This window comes from Hyaena hyaena, unplaced genomic scaffold, assembly GCF_003009895.1.
Source record: "Hyaena hyaena isolate Hyena2069 unplaced genomic scaffold, ASM300989v1 scaffold_644, whole genome shotgun sequence".
Taxonomy (NCBI): domain Eukaryota; kingdom Metazoa; phylum Chordata; class Mammalia; order Carnivora; family Hyaenidae; genus Hyaena; species Hyaena hyaena.
Window position 1 is genome coordinate 11,188 of NW_024081273.1, and position 23,668 is coordinate 34,855.

Consider the following 23,668-nt stretch of genomic DNA (forward strand, 5'->3'; position numbering starts at 1 on the left):
ATCTTATTTCTCATTTTTGTACACTCAGGAATTTGAGTTTTTATTTCTCTGTAAGTATTAGCTTCTGGAGGACAATTTTATGTCTAACAATCTATAAGAACCTCGTAAGTTAATTTATTTTGAATTAATAAATGGTTGGAAATACTGATATTGGGGCATCAACCTATTTTCTTCTCAAGTGAAATGTTATTTGGGAAATCAGATGATTTCAAGAAAACCCAGACAAAAAGTATTTAGATATCTTTAGAATTAATGTTAATAGATTGATATGTACCTTTCTTTACCATAGGAATATATGTACTGAGAAGGCTAGAGGCTCATACCTGCCAATCAGGGCATTCTGTTCTATGCATTATGCTAGGGACACAAGTACATAATATTAAATTCTCAACTCTTGTTTACCCAGACTTTACCCTTCTGAAGGCATTGGTGTTACAATGTCCAATCCCATTGGGAGGAGATTTAAGAATTATATTTATCCAATATTTATTTATTTAAAAAATTTTTAATGTTTACTTATTTTTGAGAAAGAGAGAGACATAGAGCATGAGTAGGAGAGGGGCAGAGAGAGAAAGGGACACAGAATCTGAAGCAGGATCTAGGTTCCCAGCTGTCAGCAGAGGACTTGAACTCACAAGCTGTGAGATCATGACCCAAGCCTAAACTGCATGCTTAACTGACTGAACCACCCAGGTGCCCCATTTACCCAATATTTATGATCTCAGTATGCTTGTTTTATTTCTACAATGAGATGATCAGCTTACACAAATAGTACAAATATTATCAGAAGTAAAAGTTCAATATCAACTCTATCAAAATGAACATGATTATTTTTTGAAGACATGTTTCAATATCTAAGTAGATATGATGCCTCACAGGTCTAATCTGCAGCCTCTGTAGAGTGTATTTTGACAGGAACTAATCCTGAAATGCCATTAAGGTATAATCATCCTCAAATTATCGTCGATATTTGTATGACAGAGATGGAGAATTACTGAAGTACACTGTAAAGTTTTCCCGTTAATGTATTTAGAACTTTGAGGATTTAATTGTGCTCTTGTTCAGACCTCTGGGAAGAACTGAAGCTGCTTTTTTGAGAGAAGTCTTGGTCTTGCCCGGTACAATTGTTCTGCAGCTGGGCAGGGATATGGATAAATTATTCAATGTTTATATAAAAATAAAAATCTTGTCAACTACACAGGGAGCAGCTAATATAAGAAATCATTTCATTAAAAAAATCAAAATGTGGGGTGCTTGGGTGGCTCAGTCGGTTAAGCATCCGACTTTGGCTCAGGTCATGAATTCACGGTTCGTAGGTTCGAGCCCCGCGTCGGGTTCTGTGCTGACAGCTAGCTCAGAGCCTGGAGCCTGCTTCGGATTTTATGTCTCTATCTCTCTGACCCTCCCCTTTTCACGCTGTCTCTCTCTCTCTCTCTCAGAAATAAATAAAACATTGAAAAAAAGGAAATCTTTCTAAAAAAAAAACAAAAAAACCCCAAAATGTGTCCATTCCAGGCATTTATTAAAACTTCAGTTTTCAAATATATGCTATATACGCTATTCTTTAAGAGTTAATGTGAAATGAATGACAATTTTTCTCAAATTTATAATCACTAAAAAGCTACACAATCCAGTTCTTGAAAAAAATGAAATGATGAATTCATTGATTCACCCAATTGGTGTTTATTGATTCCCCCTACTAGGGGATCTTTTAGGCACTAGTTATAAACATAGGAAAGACTCTGAACTTGTGAACCACCATGGATAGGAAACATTTGACTTATAATGCTATATTTATTAATATTATCTTGAATGCCAACATGAGGTTTCTGGAGCAGACAGATTTATCATTTTTTATTTACAGCAAATAATAATGTCCTGGATCCCATGTGCTATAGTGTCTTCCTTCTGGGGCAATGCAGTGAGAGCCAGCTGTCACTCAACATACAGTTTTGTAGGTGAGTATCCCCCTTCCCACCTCCGTGGAAATGAATCTGGACATTTATACATGAGGGAGAGGCAGCTGTCTTTCCTCCTCTTTTGAGAGAGTTTCCTTGGAAAAATAATGGGAAGGATCCTGGGTTCTCCTTCTGGAATGTGTCCATGTTCCTGGGTCTCATCTTCCCTTGAAATGTAAACACATTACCTCTGGAGACATAAAGCTCTCTGGAGTTCTTGTTGTTTTTTTCAGTCCTAAATTACCTTGTAAAGATAAGAGTTTTAATCTAGCTGCCAAGTTCCAGTAAAATGTTCTCAGAAGGCCCTAACTTTGCAGCAACAAAATAATTTTCTCCACAGCTGCACAAGAGGATTATGGGATGGGGTGCCTGAGGAGTTCCTCTAGATTGAGTTGTCAGCTGTGACCTCTCTGAGGAGGTGATCTAAGCTGCGATATGAAAGGCAAGAGGAGTCAGTGTGTGAAAATCTGTGAAAAGGTAACATCTGGTATAAAGATATAAAGGTTAGAATGAGCTTAGACTATTTCATTAACCAAAGGAAAGCCAGTTTTGCTAAGAATGTAAGGAGAAAAATGAAAGGAGATATAATCAGAGCAGTGCCAGGTTTCCCAGAACGTGGAAGTTATTTGGGTTTTATTCTATTGGTAATGGGGAGCTATGAAAGGGTTTTTAAGTAAGGAGGATGTGGCTGCAGTAGTCTAGGTTAAAAAAAAAAACCTAGCTGTATAGATGTAATAGAAGTAAATGTAGAGAGAAGTGAGTATTGTAGTTGTTCAATAATTTATTATTCCCTCATTTAATAAATGTATTGGGTGCCTACTCTGTGCAATATAGACATGAGCGAGTTTCTGGGGACACGTGCTTGAAAGTTTGACATTATCTCCATCTTGAAATTTATGATGCAGTGAGGGAGAGAAAAGATTGTGTTTGGGATTGTAGAGGATGCCATGGAAACAAGGAGGAGCAGCTAAGCCACATGGGGCTCAAGTACATAAAGGAAGTCTGAGACAGAAGGTTGTATTCAACTGTGTGTCACAGAAACGCAGTCAAAAATCTTATCTTATCTTATCTTATCTTATCTTATCTTATCTTATCTTATCTGTTATGGTAACAGCAGGAGACTGAGGTCCAGACTCCCCCCAGCTTTCAGCATTATCATCCTTAATGCAAGGCTATTATCATATTTACAACAAAGATATTGCCCTTCTAGACATCACTTTTCATTTCTAGGAAGGAAGAAAGGGAAAAGGTTAAGAGCAAATGATATGTTGAGTAGGTTTGCCCATTTTTTTTTTCCAGGAAGACAGTAACACTCTGAAAAGCCCAATACCTAACTGCTGTTTATACAATATAGTCTTTGCCCAGAATCATGTCTCAAGCTCATCTTCTGATTTGTGGGACTGTGGAAAGCTAAGTATTTTTAAGTGGAAACATTACCCACTAAATTAATTTGTGTTCTATTAGAAGAGGAGATGGAGTGAATAGATATTAGGAAGGCAATTAAAAATGACTGGCACAGGAATGATTTCTGTAGAAAGTGAGAGCTAAGACTTGCAAGAAAGGAAAATTCTCAGAAGGCCATTGAGAGACTTACAGGAAAGAAAAAAAATCCTATCACTTTTTCTTCTCAACTCTTTCTTAGAAAGCAGTGATAAGAGACAGTATAAAAAAGAATATGTTCTTCATTTTCTACAAAGTTGCTATTGAAGATACTATTCATATTTTAGTCAGGGCTCCTTTAGATACTTAAACTACATTCCACTTTCACTGTTTGAATCTTATCCTTTGAATTTTTCATAATAGCTTTATTATATCTACTCCTCTTACTTATAATATCAATGAAATCAGTTTAGAGGTAGGTGGAAACCACCTATTGTAGCCATGACTGAAAATAAACAAATGTAATAATATAGTGAGCTTCAGGAAAAAAATGTGTTTGATCTTTAAAAGATTTTTCTAAATGAAGTATCTAGCACAATGGACCTTGTGGTCAGTCCTCATTAAACAGAATACATGGCTATTGATAAAACAGACCCACATGTATCTTGACCAGAATACTACTCTTTTAATAGAGGAGTTACATACAATAAAATTAATTTAAAAATAGGCTAAACTTTTAGAGATATTAATTTTATTCCTCAATTCCAGATTACATGGAGTATTTGGTTCCTGATCCTTCTTAATCTCTCTAGCCTGCATTTCTGAAAACGTGAGGAATGCACAAATCCTTTGAGAAGAAGGAAAATTTCTTAGAATAAATATCAGTAAACAACCCTTTCCTATGAAATTTTTATGTCTTGCTGAAGTAGCACTTAAAACTGGAATCTATTGAAGTTGTTTATTCCAGCAATTCACCTTCTTGATTTTAAGGTGAGAGCTCAACTGTGGGTCCGAGTCAAATACATTTTTACAAAACCTTGCATGATCATGTGGTTCAAATGTGGATATTCAGCAGCCCCATGCCTCAGAGAACACAGAATATGCTGGATGGTACCTAGGACCAGAAATCACTACCAACAAGGCACTAGGCATGGTTTGCACAATCCTGAAGCATTGATTGGACTTTGCACAAATTATTTTTGAGAAATTATTATATCTGTATAAAAGCCATTTTCCAGATGACTGATTATATTTATAAAAGCAATAGTTTTAATGCTTTTGCTCCTGTTTGATAATTTCAGGTTTGATAATTTGGAGAGTCTTTCATTCAACATAAGCACTGTTTCCTTTTTCTTCTTGATTATATATTGATCTGATTGGACATGAGCATGTGGAACCATTGTTGCAAGGCTTTGGCATTTATAGACTGGACATTTATAGGTTCATTACCACCCTCAGGACATTTTACTTTTTATATTCAAATAATGAGTAAATATTTGCCTAGAGTAGAGTTGAGAATTAGTATGGGCAAATACATGCATTCATCCAATCTTCTCTCTTTTACTATTCAGACTATTGCAATTACAGTAATTTTTATCTCACATTTTGCATTTTAATTTGAAATTTAGAACATCACAGAAAAGTTTTTTCAAAAAATGAAGAGATGCACAAAAATGTTTATATGCTTTTAATGCAACAGATTGCTAGCTACTCCAATACTTCACACACACACACACACACACACACACACACAAATCATTATATCATTCACTCAGTTTCTAAAGCCTGTTAGGCTCCTGATGGTACAAATGAAGTAATCTTTCAGCAACCTAACACTGGACTGCAGAAATGGTGAAATCAGGAAGCCACTTAGAGTTTAATCCCCTCTCTGTTAAGAATTCTTTTGGAGGAACACAGGAGTGGCTGTTTGGCACCTACAGGTGCATAGGAAACCTGTTGAGTAGGAATTGGCCCGAGCACCTGAGTCCTGAATGGATTCCTTGTTTGTGACAGGCTGACTACACATGTCTGTGTTCAGAAAAAGGGTAAGCGGGGGTGGGGAAGGGTGGTCAGATAAGTTTACCAATCTATTTCCGTCATACTTAAAAATGTAATGACAATCACTTCCAAAACATTTATTGGGCAAAATGGGAAAAAATATTTGACCTAATAATTGTTTATATAAAGGTTAACAAATGTTTCAGGAAAGAATTTTAACGGACACCAGATCCTAAGAAAGAATTGTGTGTTTTCAAAATACTGTTTTAGTGTTTTTAATACATCCATCTATGTTTATTGTGGGGAAGCAATAAATTGGCTTTCAAATAATACAAAATGGTTGCAGAAGCTTATTTTACATAAACAAAGTATTTAACTGTGGGATGAAAAGATGGGAGCTGGAGGCAAATTGGATTCTGCCTCTCCAAACCTGAGCATATGTAAAAGAAAGACTTTGTCCAGCAAAATTTGCAGATGGTCTAAATCCTCTTGGAGTACATGGGCTCAATTCAACACTGATTTGGGATTATTCATTCAAAGGGTTTGGTCTCTTCTGAGACTGTAATAAGGTAAGGTAGCTTTTATGCTTGGGGAAAAAATAGTAACAATATTCCAACATGCACAGTGACTATGGCTGCTGTAGACCATTTCCTTAGAAAATCAACTAACTTTTACATGGATCTGACTTCAGAAGCTAACCTTGATGAAGCAAATATGATTCTATCTTCTGTATTTGAGGCAAAGATGAGCAGACAGTGAATACATGGCACACCAGAATCAGGCCTTCAAAAGAATCATTCAGCCAGGAATAATGAGTTGACTGTAAGAAGATAAAGCTCATTGTGAATACATATAAGTTTCCTCATTTTGGGTACAGACAAATAAAAACTGAAAAGAAAAGCATCTGTAAAGTTGTTAAGTAGGGGATATGGAATCTAGCAGAAACAGGTATGACATTAGCTTGCTGTATTAGTCAGGGTTCTGCAAAGAAACAGAACCAATAACATATAGCTCTCTCCCTCTGCCTCTCCCTCTATCTCTATCATCTCTATCACCTCATTTCTCTCTGTCATCTCTATCTCTCTACATACTCTTATGGCTATATTTAATGTTGGCTACATGGAGAGGAGTTAGATGCATTTTTAAAAAATGATGATGATGATGATGAAGAAAAATTGATTAATATTGTGCCATTTAGGAAGAAACTCAGAGAGTGAATAATTTCCCACAGGCATTGCATTTTCATCTATTTAAATTTTATTTTATTTTATTTTAATTTTATTTGAGAGAGAGAGAGTGTGAGAGAGAGAGAGAGCACACACAAGTTAGGGAGGGGCAGAGTGAGAAAGATAATCTTAAGCAGGCTCCATGCTCAACACAAAGCCTGATACAGGGCTTGATCCCAAGACCCTAGGATCATGACCTGAGCTGAAAAAAAGATTCAGATGCTCAACTGACTGAGCCACTCACATGCCCCCATAGCATATGTTTCTATGGGTCAAAGCAATAGGTTTGAAAATCTAGAAAATATTTTGTTCTTCATCTCTATTCTCGCTTTTGTTAGAATAATGCTACTGAATACCTTCCTGACGATGTCAAAAAGGTATGACCTATCCACCTTGATGTGATTATAGTAAAACTAATATCAAGATGGTACATTTGAACTTAGTATATTCCTCTTCCAGATGTGGTACTTTATTATATATGATAAAAATATATCATATATTTTTTAGTATATATGAATGTATTTAGTATAATGAATGTATAAATGGGTGCACAAAATTCACTCTGTGACTCAGACAAATGTGACTGCCAGCTAATTGGGCAGTACTGTCTAAAAAGAGCAAGATCAGAGTGCCTGGGTACAGTCAGTTACATGTCCTACTCTTGATTTCAGCTCAGGTCATGATCCCATGGCTGTGAGATCAAGCCCAGCATCGGGCTCTGTGCTGGGCTCTGTGCTGGACTTGGAGCCCGCTTAAGATTCTCTCTCTCCCTCTCTCACTGTCCCTCAAAAAAAAAAAAAAAGAAGAAGAAGAAGAATGAAAACAAACAAAAAATGAAAAGAACAAAATCTTAGCAGGAAACGATCTCATTTTTTTCTAATAAGAAAATACCATTGATGTTTCATATTTCTAGACAAGGTGGCAAACTGGTAGCCCGAAAGTGTAATCCAGTCCAAATATGTGAAAATGATTTAGAAACATGAGGCAGCATATAAAAGTCAGGCAGTTGCAAATAAAATCCTTTATCTGCTCTTATCTTGAAAAACTTGAATTTCTCACAATGATATATAATGTATTCCTGGATGGCAACAATCTCCTGAAAATGGGTAACCATTTTTGCCTTTAGGCAAGCTTTGTGCTCTCCAATTGATTCCTTCCTGACACTATGTGCCCTATGCCCATTCACCAGGGGGCTCATATTCTTACTTAAATTACCTTCCAGTCTTTGTAGTCCTTGAAGTTTTGTTTCCTGTTCTTTAAAAAAGATGATGCCCAATTTAACCAAAGAGTACAGGACAAACTCCCACCTTTCTGGAATGTGTATTGAAACTACTATGGAATCCTATGTTTCTGGCTTAGAAATTTCTTACAATTTTATTTTTTGAAAAGGATAGGCCTGCATTATTATGACAATAGAAATATGATTAGAACAATTTTTCCTACCATTATCCAGTTTGTGGCTTTCAACAAAGATTTTCTGGAAATATAAACCACAATTTCAGTGCTTTTATTGGCAAATAGGACCATATTGGTGAACTCATACAGTAATTGCGCTTCTGTAGCCCTCAGTACTCTAATTTACAATTATTTTAAATTTAATGCTTTTGATTAGGTATTTCCAGAAATGAGAGTGCTTAAGTAATCCAAGAAACAAGGAAATGCCTTATAAATGTAGGGATGATTTAAAAGCTTTCTTGAAGTTATTCAATATCAGATACCTAGTAAAGCTAGTTCCTGGAATTGATCATCTGTAAATAAATAACTAGCAAGAAATTATAGTACTATAAATACTCTAATCACCATGAATTCTTCAGTGAAAGCATCTAGAATATATCAGTAAATCTTTTATGTAAGGGGAGTTTCTAGAAATACCTGAAAACAGAGGTTTTAAGTATCATGTGATATAAGAACAACAATCTATCAGTATTTCCACTGATGGTCTTAAAGTAATAAATTCAACATTCCTTTAATAACATTTTCCCCTTTTGTGGTGCAACAATTCCTACCATAAAATAACACTTGAGTCTATTGCTGCTTGCTAACTTAACAACTAACAGTTTATGATCAAGAAGTAAGGCTAATTTATTCAGGGTTTAGACTCTTGAGATTAGAAATATTTGGTGAAATTACTTGTTGTGCTGGGAAATCGATTGCACCTATGTATAAAGCTTACATGGACGGTCTTTCAAGTGTGGCTAAATCTGTATTTATAATTTGTCTACAATTCTGTGTGGACTGAAATCCCACTAGGACATAGGGGTAATTTATTTGTGTATAAGAGTATATGGGTTACAATTGATTTTATAAGTATCTGAAAAACCGATAGCACCTACAACTCAGCTCTCTTGTGAGTAGCCTGTGGGGGTACAGCTATGAGATGCCCACCTGACAGTAGAAAATGAACAGTAAATTGGTTGGGAGAATCTATGATACCAAAAACTATTTTCTGGCTGCTGCATTAATTGGTTATATCAATCAAAGTAAAAACTCAACATACAGACATTTATGAGTTCCTTTATATCATTGAGTTTGGGTCCATTTTAAAACAAAAAGGAATCCTGAAAAAAAAAATCTGAGGCTAAACATTCAGATGGTAAAAACTCCTCCAAGCATAGAGGTACAAAGTTCTTATGTTTATTTTATAATACAGTTCTTTAGTGTGAAGCTAAAACTTTGCTTTAATAGAATACTATGGTAAAGCTGGTCTTTACCTTTTCCTGTAACTATGGAAGAAGCATATTTCTCCACTTACAAGTTGAAGAAAGAATTACAGACATTTTCTGTAATCCTTTACTTTCTTTGTTCATTCATTAATTCAAAATCTATTATTGAGTGCCACTGATATACTACACTGATATACACATTCCCCTGAGTAATAAGCAAGCTTTAGGGAATAAGAATACACAGGAGGGATTACATTCAGGCATGCATCAGGAGGGAGAAGATCTATAAGTAAGTAAATTATGTAGTATGCTAGAAAATTGTAAGTGCTTTACAACTGGATGAGGTGGCATCATCTGGGAAGCAAGTGTACATATCAAGGTGAAGAGGGCAAAGACTGAGCCCTAGGAGCAGTTCCATCATGGAGAGAGAACTTTGTGAGGGACAGTGGAAATCAACCTTTATCCCTTGCCCATGACACAAACTTCTGGTCAATTTCGTCATTCCATGTTTGACTCTAATAACAAAAAGATAAAATCTCACCAGTATATAGTGAAAAGATATTTATACTGAGTGATAGAAAAGCTGGAACTCTCCTGTAAGCAAGATCCAGGCATACTGACTTACTAACTATGTTTATTATAGCTCCATGAGACAAGGAGGCTCTTTTACTTTCACTTTTAGCTGGAGCCGTCTAGTCATTGAGGGTTTAGTAATATGATTTTTAGAGGAAGTTGGGAGTGAGCCATCTAGTTTGAGGGAACAACTACTGGTCAGGGTGCCTTTGCAGTCTGAATTCAACCTTCTCTAGGAACTAAAGGGCATTGGTTGCCTTTCGTCTGATTATGAAATATTAAGTAAATCCTTTTTTTTTTTTTGACAGGATAACTGCTCAGATTTCCATTTCTGGTGCTATCAAATACTGATGAATATTTTATATAGCTAAAATTATTCTCTGATATAAGCATATGCTGCATGTACAACTAATCAAATATTCAGCTAAGTCACATAGCTTGTACGACAAGAAATCCCCTAATAAAGGGCTCCGAGTTTTCAGAAAACTGGTAAAATTCTCCCTTAGAAGCTAGTGGAATGTATGAGATTACTGTTCACTACATTTTAATGGCAAAATAATAACAAATAATGTCAGTTACTTTATCTCAACTGTTTTATCTTTTCCTTGCTGAAAGCCTCTAATGGAATTACTGTCTTTTTAGCTAACCAACTTATAGAGAATGTGGGTAGTGGTTTCAATATTTATGAAATGCTCATTTTCTCATAGGATAGAGGCTACTGACTTTTTTCTATAAATGACAGAATTTATTAATTGATGCTTGAACCTGTTGCGTTTTCATTTTAACTTTCAAAAGGGTAAAGAACATGGCAGACACATATTCAAAGCAAAACCTGAAACATCGCTTGAAAACGTCTAGCTCAAAAGCTTCATTATAGAGAAAACCAGCCCCTGGATAGTGAAGAAAAGCAGCAGTTCCTGTCAGCATAATTAGGAAGCCCTAAAAGAGATTTCCTAGAATCATTTTTATCTTTTTAATAAGAGTTCTTAACTAAAAGAATATGTAAGGAAATCCATATTAATGGTATTCAAAAAGGTTGGTAGATTCATGTATCTCATATTTACTCATGAGTAGAGTAGAATTATAAGTTTATGGAGCTGACACTTCTCTGAAAAACATGAACTTGGATTTGTTTGGTATAAAAAGACCAACTTTCTCTCAACACTAAACAGGACGTAGAAGGCGATGTGAGGGCCTCCAGCTATTATTTTTTAGTAGTTACATTAGCTTTAAGTTCACTTACCACTTAGGGAAAGAATGTGGTTCAGGGAATGGACTAGAAATCTTAAAAGGCTGAACTCTTAGATTTTAATCTCAGTTCACAGTAGCCATAGGCAACTTGCCTCTGTCACAGAAGCAATTGAGAACGTAAATGTTGTTAAAGTATCTTGAGCCAACTGAATAAGATAAAATTTTATAAAGATATATGCCAGGGTATTACTGATAAAGCAGTGTGCTTTTTCAGGATAGCCATTATTATGAAACAGCTGGCAGAGTAATATAAATCCACACAATGGGCTTCACAATCTGCCACATGGTCATCCCTAAACACAGTAGTACATAAAGTAAAACTTTCCTTTGGTCAAAATATCTTGAAAAGCTTTCCATGATGCCTGAATCCCAGCTTCCCAATTTTCTTCCCAATGAGAAATCAGAATAGTTAGTGGGGTGGAAGGCTTAGATGACATCCAACTGGGTCCAAGGGCTCCAAAGGCTGGTGGGCTGTGTTGTTAGGAGGCCCCTAAACAAAAGCATGGATTATGAAGCAGGTTCAGTGTCTAACTCCTTTACAATTGGGTCCTGTTGGGTTTTTTGCATTGACAGCCTCTTAGTCATTATTATCCCAATCAAACCAGTTTTCACGATGATATTCCATATCCCATTTTCCTCACTACATGAAATGCAGTATTGAAAGGACCAGGCATCTTTCACAAAGCATAACAGGACATTGATAACTGTGCAGATTGACTCCCAATGCAATCTCAGGCCTTGTTTCTTACTTTATGATCTTTTTTCTTTTTTTCTTTTCTGGACCAGCGGGCTTTCCCTCATCAGGCTGATGATGGCTCACTTCACACATACCACTCAAGACTTCTGTGCAGAATAAAATAGAAGATCAAAAGCAGGTAGGAGAAGAGGAATAAAGGATTGAAATGAAAATTGAAAGAGAAGTAGTTGGAAGGAAACAAAGGTTTATAAAAGATGAGCTCAAGTTTCATGTTGGTGATGATTAGTCTTGCAAAACCTTCTGAGACCGTGGAAGCATTTGCTTGTCGAAAATCCAGGTTTTCTCTCTCTCTCTCTCTCTTTTTTTAAAGGCTTTTCATAATGAGCAACTCTACTCTCATTCGAAGGGTTGAATCTTTTTTGAAAGAGTTTGATAACACCAGGCATTTGAACACTCAGTCACATGCAGCAGAACCAGGCACATGGAGAACAGCTGATTCTGCAGAACCAAGGGCTTGGGTAAGTGCCCGGCGCTGAGCCACCTAAAGTGACCACAAATGCTGGCTTTTTAGTAGGCACAGAAAATTCATTTTAATTTAATAATCTTTTATGATGTAAGGTGATCTCTGGTAAAACTCTTCTGATAGTGTGGTTCCATTGATGGTTGGGGTTGGGCTGGGGAGTATCTTAAATATTGCAAAAGGAAACGAAAAACAGCTTCCCATATTTGAGGGCAGAAAGCTATAAAAAAAATTTTATGTTGTGAATTGCAGTGTCATCCCAAACATTTGGGTTGGATTTGGAGAATGGACTTAATCTTTTGGCAGCTTCATCTGAGGTGAAAAGTTGTACACTATTTGCTACACCATTGTATTTCAGGCTGGAGTTCCATCCACTGTCTGCTGTCAGTCAGCCCCAGCCCACAGATGTTCCATTAGTGAGGTATCTTATCAAGATTCCATCCTACCAGAAAATCTGATTGAATATGAGTGGAATCATATCTAATTACAAAGATGACATGATAATTGAAAATAATTATGGTTTGATTTTCTGTTAAATGAAAATAATTTTAAAAATGAGCCTCATATCATTAGAATTGACATGGAATCTCATGTAACCTGGGAGCAATCATGGTGATTCCCATTTCTTGGGTGACCTCTAAGTCTCCTTCCATTTTAAGATGACCTTTGGTAAAACCAGTTGTTTGTGATGTTAAGGTTCTCACTTCTTAAGTTCATGTGTTTGAGATAATAATCTTTTTGGTTCTCAGGATTATGACATTATTTGTTTTGCTACTGTGAATTGAATTCTTATAATTCATTTTAGGGTCCAAAGAAGAACAATCTAAACTGTCAATTTAAATAACTTTGGTAGCAACAGCAAAGAGGTTGTATTTAGTTAAAAGCCTAATATTTCTTTTAATATATTATAGAATATTTCCTTTGTTATTTCACTTTTTAGTCACCAGCTTTATCTTATGAGACACATATCAGAGCTATTATTTGAACACTGTTGTTAGTTCTACTTTTTTTAATGTTCCTAAGTGATTTTTATTTATTTTTCTTTACAGACTATTATAATACTCGGCTAAATATAAAAATCTATAAATATGCTGCATGTACTTTCATTTTAGGCATTTTCTTTTTTTTTTTTTTTTTTTTTTCATTTTAGGCATTTTCAGTAACGTCCTCAAAATAAAATATAGTAATGGTTATTGTTAACAGCCACATAATATAAAAACCAGGTCATGTTAGATAGCGTGACAAATTCTACATTCCTTTCAAGACATTTAAAACTTTCCCCTACCCCCTTTTAAGAAGGCCTATGATAATGATCCAGAGGATAATGAAAAATTAGATTTTTCTGCTAGGAAATCTTATTTCAAAGATAACTTTTGAACCATGAGCAGATGCTCAGACTGTAATCTATTTAGTTATGGTATCAAACAGTGAATTACTGAAGATTTATGTTTTTGTAGTCTTTTCAATAGCTTGAATAGGATTAAGATCATTAGTGGAGGATGATAATCTTTTGTATCATTTAAACACCTATTAGCCATGTTTGCTTGCAAGGAATTCAAATTTTTGGTTAATTTACCAAATCTGTGCTGTTTTTTTTATTTTGTATTTAAGCTGGAATTTAAACTGGGTCAAGATTATAAATTAAGCTTGGTCTGGTTTGCTGCATTTTGTCTTCATTACAAAATGTTGTAACTAGAAACCAGGCATAAGAGCTTTACCAAGACATGATAAAGTAAACATTAGACTGAGCTTCATAGATTCAGAGTCATTCCTGGTTGTTACTAAGTAGCTAAGTTTATTTTGAGTGGGGAATCATCGAAATTCCAAGCTCTCGAGACTTCAGTGATGTGGTAAAGAAAGGTATACGTCAAAAAAGAAAATGATCGATTTGACCAGTTCGATAATACTTTTCCAAATATGGAATGAATGTTATGGGAAATATTTTATTACTAATGACCAGTGGGTTTTATCAGGGCTTACAGAAAAAGGTATTAATGAAAAAAATAATAAAATGATATTGGTTGAAAAGAATGTCCTGAGAAATGTATTGTGTCTTGTTTCCCCAACATATGTATTATGTTATACAGAGTCACATAGTAACGTTTAAACTGGGGTTGGCAAGGTCCACAGAGTAAAAATTTTTAGCCTTTGTGGGTCCTCATCAGGACCACTTAAAGCTGCCATTGTAGCTCAAAAGTAGCTACAGAAAATATGTACACAAATGAGTGTAGCTGTGCTCCAATAACATTTTATTTATAGACACTGAAATAAGGATGTCATGTAATGTTCCCTTTTCATGAAATATTATTCTACTTTTTACTCCTTTTAAAGCATTAAAAAATGTGAAATCTGCCTTTGTTCATGGTCCATACAAAAGTATGTGTTGGGCAAAATTAAGCCTGCAGGGCATAGGTCACTGACTCCTAGTTTAAAGGGTTAATTTTCTAGAATTCACAATAAGCCATAATTGTACATTAAGAAATATAAAAAAATAAAATTATATGCCTGGATTTCTGTGGATTTTTAAAACATAACAACAACGTTTAGAAAATATTGTGATGCCAAAGTCTGAAGAAAAATAAAAAGCTGCCAAGCCTTAAGAACCGAAAAATTAAGTTAGATTATTATGGCGATTTTGTTATTTCTGTTGCTATGCATAGAAAGATCCAGAAGCTAAATACAAAGGGCATTTTTGTCTGTTGTTAAAAGGTGGTTGAGGTTAAATGAAAATGTCAATGGCTTTATTTGTTTATAAAGTTCAAATTCCCTGTAAAATGATGTTAACTTGAAATTTTCACTAAGACCTTACTCATTTAATATGAACTAAGTCATTAGAAAGAGTAAGAAAAAAATGAAGACTGGTTAGTGTCATATGTTAGAATTTAAAGTATATTCGGTCCAAGATGCTCAACAAATAAGTAACCAGAGCTCATATAACTACACTATCTCTCAGTTGAACATACCGTCATTAAACCACTGAATATAAACCTTCTGTAAATTACATGACTAGTACTTTCAGATTAAACTGTTTTTTAGATAACTTATAATTTGAAATTGGAAAGAACTATGACTAACTTTCTTTCTATTTCAAATGTAATTTATCATAATTTGGATATAAGAAGTTAAAATTATTGAATAATGAAAAACTACTAATATTTTAGAGACTTAAAATCATTACCATAGAATATATACATTTTAAAAACATGTGTATTTGTGGATAATGCTCATTTGTGCTCATACATGTGAATTCTGGCACAGCAATTCTATTTTGAAACTTATTTTGAATAAGTATTTAAAATTAAAGTAATATATTTCTGGTTTCTAAAAATCCCTTGTTTTGTCAATTCTATCATAAGAACATGTGCCTTCAATGTTAATGGAATAAAAAGGAGACAGCAAGGGATTGTATTAAGTTTGATGCTTTTTAGTTTATAAAAGCTGAAAAAAAATTTACAGGGCATAAAAAGTGCAAGCTGAATATATTTTTTAAAAAGTGAAGCAATTACTTAAAGCTACTTAGAGAACATTAAAGTATGAAATTTTTTTTAAAAAACTGAATCAATTAACTAATTCAAGCAATTTTAATCCAAGAGTTTTATATACGTAGATGTATTCTTAAACCCCAATCTCATTTTCTTATGTATTAAAATCATATAAATAAATATAAATTACTTCTAGTGGTCGGAGTGTTGATTTAAAGATTTTAATTTAACTAATGTGTTGAAATTGAAAGTTTTAGTTTCATTAATGACATAATCTTTATTTTTATTTTTATTTTTTTTTTTACAAATAGTTTATTGTCAAATTAGTTTCTATATAACACTCAGTGCTCATCCCCAAAGTGCCCTCCTCCATGCCCATCCTCCCTCCCCCCCACATCCATCAGTCCTCAGTTTTTGTCAGCATTCAAGAGTCTCTCATGGTTTGCCTCTCTCCCTTTCCCCCACCATTTCCGCCCTTCTTCTCCCCCTTGTTCCTCCGTCAAGTTCCTCCTAATCCTCCTATACGCGCAAACATATGATATTTGTCCTTCTCTGCCTGACTTATCTCGCTCAGCATAACACCCTCAAGGTCCATCCATGTTGCTACACATGGCCAGATTTCATTGTTTCTCATTGCCATGTAGTATTCCATGGTATAGATAAACCACATCTTCTTGATCCATTCATCTGTTGATGGACACTTAGGCTCTTTCCATGTTTTAGCTATTGTGGAGAGTGCTGCTATGAACATTGGGGTACATGTGCTCCTATGCCTCAGCATTTCTGTATCCCTTGGGTAAATTCCTAGCAGTGCTATTGCTGGGTCATAAGGGAGTTCTATTGTTAGTTTCCTGAGGAACCTCCACACTGTTTTCCAGAGGGGCTGTACCAGTTTACATTCCCACCAACAGTGTAGGAGGGTGCCCGTTTCTCCACATCCTCGCCAGCATCTAGAGTTCTCTGATTTGCTCATTTTAGCCACTCTGACTGGCGTGAGGTGGTATCTCAGTGTGGTTTTGATTTGTATTTCCCTGATGAGGAGGGATGCTGAGCATCGTTTCATGTGTCTGTTGGCCATCTGGATGTCCTCTTTGGAGAAGTGTCTGTTCATGTCTTCTGCCCATTTCTTCACTGGGTTGTTTGTTTTTCGGGCGTGTAGTTTGGTGAGTTCCTTATAGATTCTGGATATTAACCCTTTATCTGATATGTCATTTGCAACTATCTTTTCCCATTCCGTTGGTTGCCTATTAATTTTCTGGGTTGTTTCCTTGGCTGTGCAGAAGCTTTTAATCTTGATGAGGTCCCAACAGTTTATTTTTGCTCTTGATTCCCTTGCTTTTGGGGATGTGTCAAGTAAGAAGTTGCTGCGGTGGAGGTCAAGGAGGTTGTTTCCTGCTTTCTCCTCTAGGGTGTTGATAGTTTCCTGTCTCACGTTCAGGTCCTTTATCCATTTTGAGTTGATTTTTGTGCATGGTGTGAGAAAATGATCTAGTTTCATTCTTCTGCATGTTGCTGTCCAGTTCTCCCAACACCATCTGTTAAAAAGGCTGTCTTTTTTCCATTGGATATTCTTTCCTGCTTTGTCAAAGATCAGTTGGCTGTATACTTTTGGGTCCACTTCTGAGTTCTCAATTCTGTTCCATTGGTCTATGGGTCTGTTTTTGTGCCAATACCATACTGTCTTGAGGATGACAGCTTTGTAGTAGAGGCTGAAGTCTGGGATGGTGATACCTCCCGTTTTGGTTTTATTTTTCAGTATTACTTTGGCTATTCGGGGTCTTTTGTGGTTCCATACAAATTTTTGGATAGTTTGTTCTAGTTTTGAGAAGTATGCTGGTGCAATTTTGATTGGAATTGCATTGAATGTGTAGAGTGCTTTAGGTAGTAATGACATCTTAACTATATTTATTCTTCCTATCCATGAGCATGGAATGTTTTTCCATTTCTTTGTGTCTTCTTCAATTTCCTTCATAAGTTTTCTATAGTTTTCATCATACAGATCTCTTGTATCCTTGGTTAGGTTTATTCCGAGGTATTTTATGGTTTTTTGTGCAATTGTGAATGGGATCAGTTTCTTGATTTCTCTTTCTGTTGCTTCATTATTGGTGTATAAAAATGCAACCGATTTCTGTACGTTGATTTTGTACCCTGCAACTTGGCTGAATTCTTGGATCAGTTCTAGTAGGCTTCTGGTGGAGTCTGTCGGGTTTTCTATGTAGAGTATCATGTCATCTGCGAAGAGTGAAAGTTTGACTTCCTCTTTGCCAATTCTGATGCCTTTGATTTCCTTTTGTTGTCTGATGGCTGATGCTAGGACTTCCAGCACTATGTTAAACAACAGTGGTGAGAGTGGACATCCCTGTCGTGTTCCTGATCTCAGGGGGAAAGCTCTCAGTTTTTCCCCGTTGAGGATGATGTTAGCTGAAGGCTTCTCATAGATGGCTTTGATGATGTTTAAGTAGGTTCCTTCTATCCCAACTTTCTCGAGAGTCTTTATTAAGAAGGGATGCTGTATTTTGTCAAATGCTTTTTCTGCATCTATTGACAGGATCATATGGTTTTTATCTTTTCTTTTATTGATATGATGGATCACATTGATTGATTTGCGAATGTTGAACCAGCCCTGTAACCCAGGAATGAATCCCACTTGATCTTGGTGGATGATTCTTTTGATATGCTGCTGGATTCGATTTGCAAGGATCTTGTTGAGAATTTTTGCATCCGTATTCATCAAGGATATTGGCCTATAGTTCTCTTTTTTTGTTGGATCTCTGTCTGGCTTGGGAATCAGAGTGATGCTGGCTTCATAAAATGAGTCCGGGAGTTTTCCTTCGACTTCTATTTTTTGGAATAGCTTGAGAAGAATTGGGATTAATTCTGTTTTAAATGTCTGGTAGAATTCCCCAGGGAAACCATCAGGTCCAGGGCTCTTATTTGTTGGGAGATTTTTGATCACTGATTCGATTTCTTCACTCGTTATGGGTCTGTTCAGGTTTTCTATTTCTTCCCGTGTGAATTTTGGTAGTGAGTGTGTGTTTAGGAATTTGTCCATTTCTTCTAAGTTGTCCAATTTGTTGGCATATAATTTTTCATAGTATTCCCTGATAATTGCTTGTATTTCTGAGGGGTTGGTTGTAATAAGTCCATTTTCATTCATAATTTTGTCTATTTGGGTGCTCTCTCTTTTCTTTTTGATAAGCCTGGCTAGAGGTTTGTCAATTTTGTTTACTTTTTCAAAAAACCAACTCTTGGTTTCATTGATCTGTTCAATTGTTTCTTTGGTCTCTATGTTGTTTATTTCTGCTCTAATTTTTACTATTTCTCTTCTTCTACTGGGTTTAGGGCGTTCTTGTTGCTCTGCCTCTAGCTCCTTTAGGTGAGCTGTTAGATTTTGGACTTGTGCTTTTTCTAATCTCTTGAAATAGGCCTGGAGAGCAATGTACTTTCCTCTTAGGACTGCCTTGGCCGCATCCCATAGATTTTGAATTGTTGTGTTTTCATTTTCATTTGTTTCCATATATTTTTTAATTTCCTCTCTAATTGCCTGATTGGCCCATTCATTCTTTAGAAGGGTGTTCTTTAACCTCCATGTTTTTGGCGGTTTTCCAGACTTCTTCCTGTAATTGATTTCAAGTTTCAAAGCATTGTGATCTGACAGTGTGCATGGTATGATCTCTATTCTTTTATATTTATTGAGGGCTGCTTTATGTCCCAGTATGTGATCTATCTTGGAGAATGTGCCATGCACACTTGAGAAGAAAGTAAATTCCCTGGCCTCAGGATGTAAAGTTCTAAATATATCCGTCAGATCCATCTGGTCCAATGTGTAATGACATAATCTTTAAAAAGTAAAGGATTATCTTGATCAGGACTAGATGGTGATATACTTGATTTTCTACATTTCGGTAGAACGGTGCTGTCTCTTTTATAACATAAATACAATAGTAATGTATTTAACAAACATTTCCTGAGAATCTACAGTGGACGTGGCACTTTGTTAGATCCTAAATACAAAAGTGAGCATAATACTCCTGCTTTTATGAAGCTTACAGGTTTATTTGGGGAAAACAAAGATGTACATCTAAGTCATCTGGGGCGATTTTGATCCCATTCTCCCACAGAAACATTTGGCAGTATCTGGAGATATTTCTGGGTGTCATGACTTGAGTGGGAGTCAAGGGAAGCCAAGGATACTGTTATCCTTGGGAAGCCAAGGATACTGTTACACATTGTACAATGTTGTTAGAACATCCTATAAAAAACAAGTATATAGTCTAAAATGTCAATAGTGTTGATGCTGATAAGCCTTGACTTCAATGTAGTACATTTTAGAACTGCTATTATAGAATGGCACAGTGACTCCGGTGGAAGCAGAATAGGAAATGGTCAATTCTACAAGCAGGAAATGCTGTCTTGATAGAGGAATATCTGAAAGAAGAGCTATATGTGAGCTAACTGTCCAAGGGCTGAATGCAGAGATGTTCCTGATAAGAAGGGGTGGATTTGGGAGGAGGAGCTTTCTAGACTGAGGCAGCAACATGAGCAAAGGAATGAATGTGTGTGTGAAATAACTTCTCATCTTTGGGAATGGTTAGTAGAGAGTGGGTAGAACGGGTATTGGAATAGAGATCTGAAGTTGGGCAGGTGCATCGCAATCTTATTTCAGGAGTTTTTCTTTTTTTTTTGCTACATCATAGAGTTGGGTTTTCTCCTGAAAGGTGTTGAAGATGATGAAGGGTTTTAAGCAAGTACATGACATGATCAGGCAGTCTAGTTGTAGGTTTCATCAGCCATGGTGTCAAGTGTCATGATTATTTAAGGAAACACGTAATACTACATCATTTGATCAGAAAAGAGCCATAACAGGAGAAAAGCTCCCAGTGGGGGATAAAAGAGCCCTACTTCTTTTCCTATAAATGTTCTGCTTCTGATTCTATACCTTTCACTTTATTGGCCAGAACTGTATCAAAGCAATAAAAACTCAGCCTTATGTTAGTTTCTGTAGTTTTGTAATTGTATTATGTTGCTGACTGGCTGAGTCCCACAGGCCTAAGCTACCATGTTGTGACATTAAGTAACACTGTCCTTTCTTACAGGTTCTATTTTCAGATTTCTGTTGTGGAGCCATGATGAATTAAAAAAAGAATCTGCTAACTAATAAAAAAAAGATAATTATAAATGAAACCTCAAATATGGCAAAACCTCATTCTTTTATATCAGTGGTACTCAACCCTGGATGGCCCGTAGAATAACTGGGGTGAGAGATTTGGGTATCTGTAGTTCTTAAAACTCCTCAAGTTAACTCAGGTAACTCTTCTATGGATACAAAATATTAACTTCACATTTTTATTTGGGTTTTAAATTTCTTTTTAGTTTTTCTCCAATAAATGTATTTTCTTATTTCTATTAAAGATTAAAATGAATTTTAATTGTTTTGGGCCTACCACAACTTTGAAAAAGTGGCTTTCTGACAGTGATACAGAACAAGAAGAAATTAGTCTATGATTTCTTACACAAAATTCACAGGTTGGATGAGTCTCACTCAGGTAGCTAGTTATCTAGAGACAACTAGAGATTTGAACATGGAATTTTGAACAATGGTATTTATGCTTTCCAATGGTCTTATTTTGTACTGCTCAGATCTCTGATTGCTTGATCAAGGTGGCTAATAAGCATGGTGCAGTGAAAGCAAGGCTGGGAGTTTGATTTTCCTAGCTATATTTCATACCCCTCATCCTAGACAGCTGCCTTAAAAATGTGGTGTTTTCTTGCTAAAGTGCTAAAGGAGATTGTACTGCGTTCCTGTGATTGTACCGGCAGAATTCATCCCTGCAAAATAGTAACTAAAAATGCCAGTCCTCATCCTTTGTTAACTCAATAAAAGCTATTAATTCCCTGCTCGGATTATTTATAACATTGTACCAATGAGCAAAGGAGAAAAACACTGTCATTATAGCTCCTGGAATATTTTCCTTTGCATTTCTCTTCTCTGCTATCAAAGCATTCCCTCTGTAGAAAAATTTCTTCTATATACTCATTGTCTTCTAGTTTCCTTCCTAATTTTCTCCTTCAATTCACTAACTTTGTTAAGCAAGTATCTATTGCCTCTGCTTCATTAATATATATAACAAACGTCCTCCTAAGACATAAACCAATAAATAATCAATCACACTCTATAATCTTACTTCAAGTCCTTACTTAGAGCATGGGAAAAACATTTTTTCTCAACATTGTTTTTGTGGGGAGCTCAATCTGGGAATGTCATTTTCCTTTAGCTTGCTTCTTCTGTGAGGCCAATCAATGTTTGTAGGTAGGGACACTCAGCCCATGTTGGTACCTTGTTCTAGACCAATGGGTTTCAAACTTTCCAGTATGACTCACAGTCAGGTATTTTACATTGAAATCTAGTATACACACACTCAAACACACATACAGAGTTAGTACATATACATTTTATAAAAATAGTCCATTTTACCCTATTCCACTATCTTTCATCCAAACTATCCTATTTCACAAAAAATGCTGTTCTTGACCCACTAAACTAACATCCTCGCACAATATTTATTTAAAAAGATTCTTCTAATCTAAACCCATGATTTTCAACAAGGTCTGAGAGGTGTACAGATAGTTTGAAACCTCTCTGGATGTGTACAGATAGTTTGAAAACAAAGCTGGGTTTTTGTTGTTGTTGTTGTTCAGTAAAGACTTGTATTTAGAGAAGAGGATTATTTTATTTAGATTTTCAAATGCCACACGTAGGAGAAAATGAGATTAAGTGTTTCAAAGACGTCATTTCTATTCTTTTCATTTATATTTTATCCACTTTTTTCTGAGTCATCCAAGAATAGACCAAACTAAATACTCATTGGCATTCATTTGGCAATTAATTGTGTATTGCTGGGTAACATCTTTTGTGTAAATCTTCAGGTCAGAGACATTTTTGTCATGATGAGCCTCAGTTTCAAACTGTTCTTCATGGAACCCTTACCACAGTAGTATGAAATAAAATCTCCTAAAGAAGTGGGATCTCCATGCCTTAAGGATTTAGGTTTAAATTTGCCAAAGGCCCTGACTTACAGTTATGGTACAACATTATCCGTAATCTCATTCACCATAGTATATCCAATTGCTTACCTTCTTCTTTCTGTTCACCTGCTTCCCTCTCACTTATTGACAAAGATCCACTTTAAGGACCTTACCTACTGTGGCCCGCAGCTATCTCTACAGCTCTCATGGGACTTCAGATCCCAGACACAAATTTTGGTTTTATGAGACAGAAGCTGAAATGTGGTAACTAGAGTTATAGCTTATATTCCTAGAACTGGCTATTGCAAGGGCTATGATTTTGTTAGAATTATTTTAATCTCATTGAAGATACAAAAGCTCATAAGTTCTCTTCTTAAGAAGTGATAACTATTCTCCCTTTAGAACTTCAATTCTCCAATGTCTTGACATCATTGACTTTGATCCTATAAATAGGCTGACTTCTGCTTTTTTCCTGTATGCTACTAGAAAAAGAATGAAATACTTTTCAAAGTTTTCTGTAACCTAATTATAATTATTTAGTCACTTAGATCGTCCTTATTTTATAGATAACAAAAGGGTCCAAGAGAGGTAAAGTGGGTTACCTAAGATACCACAGTTAGAATAAGTGAGCTGTAGATCACTTGATTTTGTTTCTATTGTAAATTTCAAATATACAAGAGATCAAAATAATAGTATAAACTTTAATATTTTACCATAGTTTCCACACACACACACGCATACACTTTTTTTTGATGTCATTAAAAATTTATTTTAATGTTTATTTTTGAGAGATAGAGAGAGAGAGAGTGTGAGCAGGGGATGGGCAGAGAGAAAGGGAGACACAGAATCTGAAGCTGTCAGCACAGAGCCTCATGTGGGGCTTGAACTTACAAA

At 35.6% G+C, this 23,668-nt stretch overlaps 1 protein-coding gene across 2 annotated transcripts in view; it reads left to right on the forward strand.

Annotated features, from left to right (window-relative positions):
* The first annotated feature begins 1,888 nt into the window (after positions 1-1,888).
* The window catches only part of ZPLD1 (zona pellucida like domain containing 1), an 82,882-nt gene continuing 61,102 nt past the window's right edge, over positions 1,889-23,668 (forward strand). Inside the window, exons 1-3 of one of the 2 annotated variants that reach the window (XM_039216590.1) lie at positions 1,889-1,958; positions 11,836-11,924; positions 12,117-12,264. The gene's annotated coding sequence lies outside the window, so the exon portion shown is untranslated. The remainder of the gene's footprint in view (positions 1,959-11,835; positions 11,925-12,116; positions 12,265-23,668) is intronic. The other variant, XM_039216591.1, reaches the window with a different exon arrangement.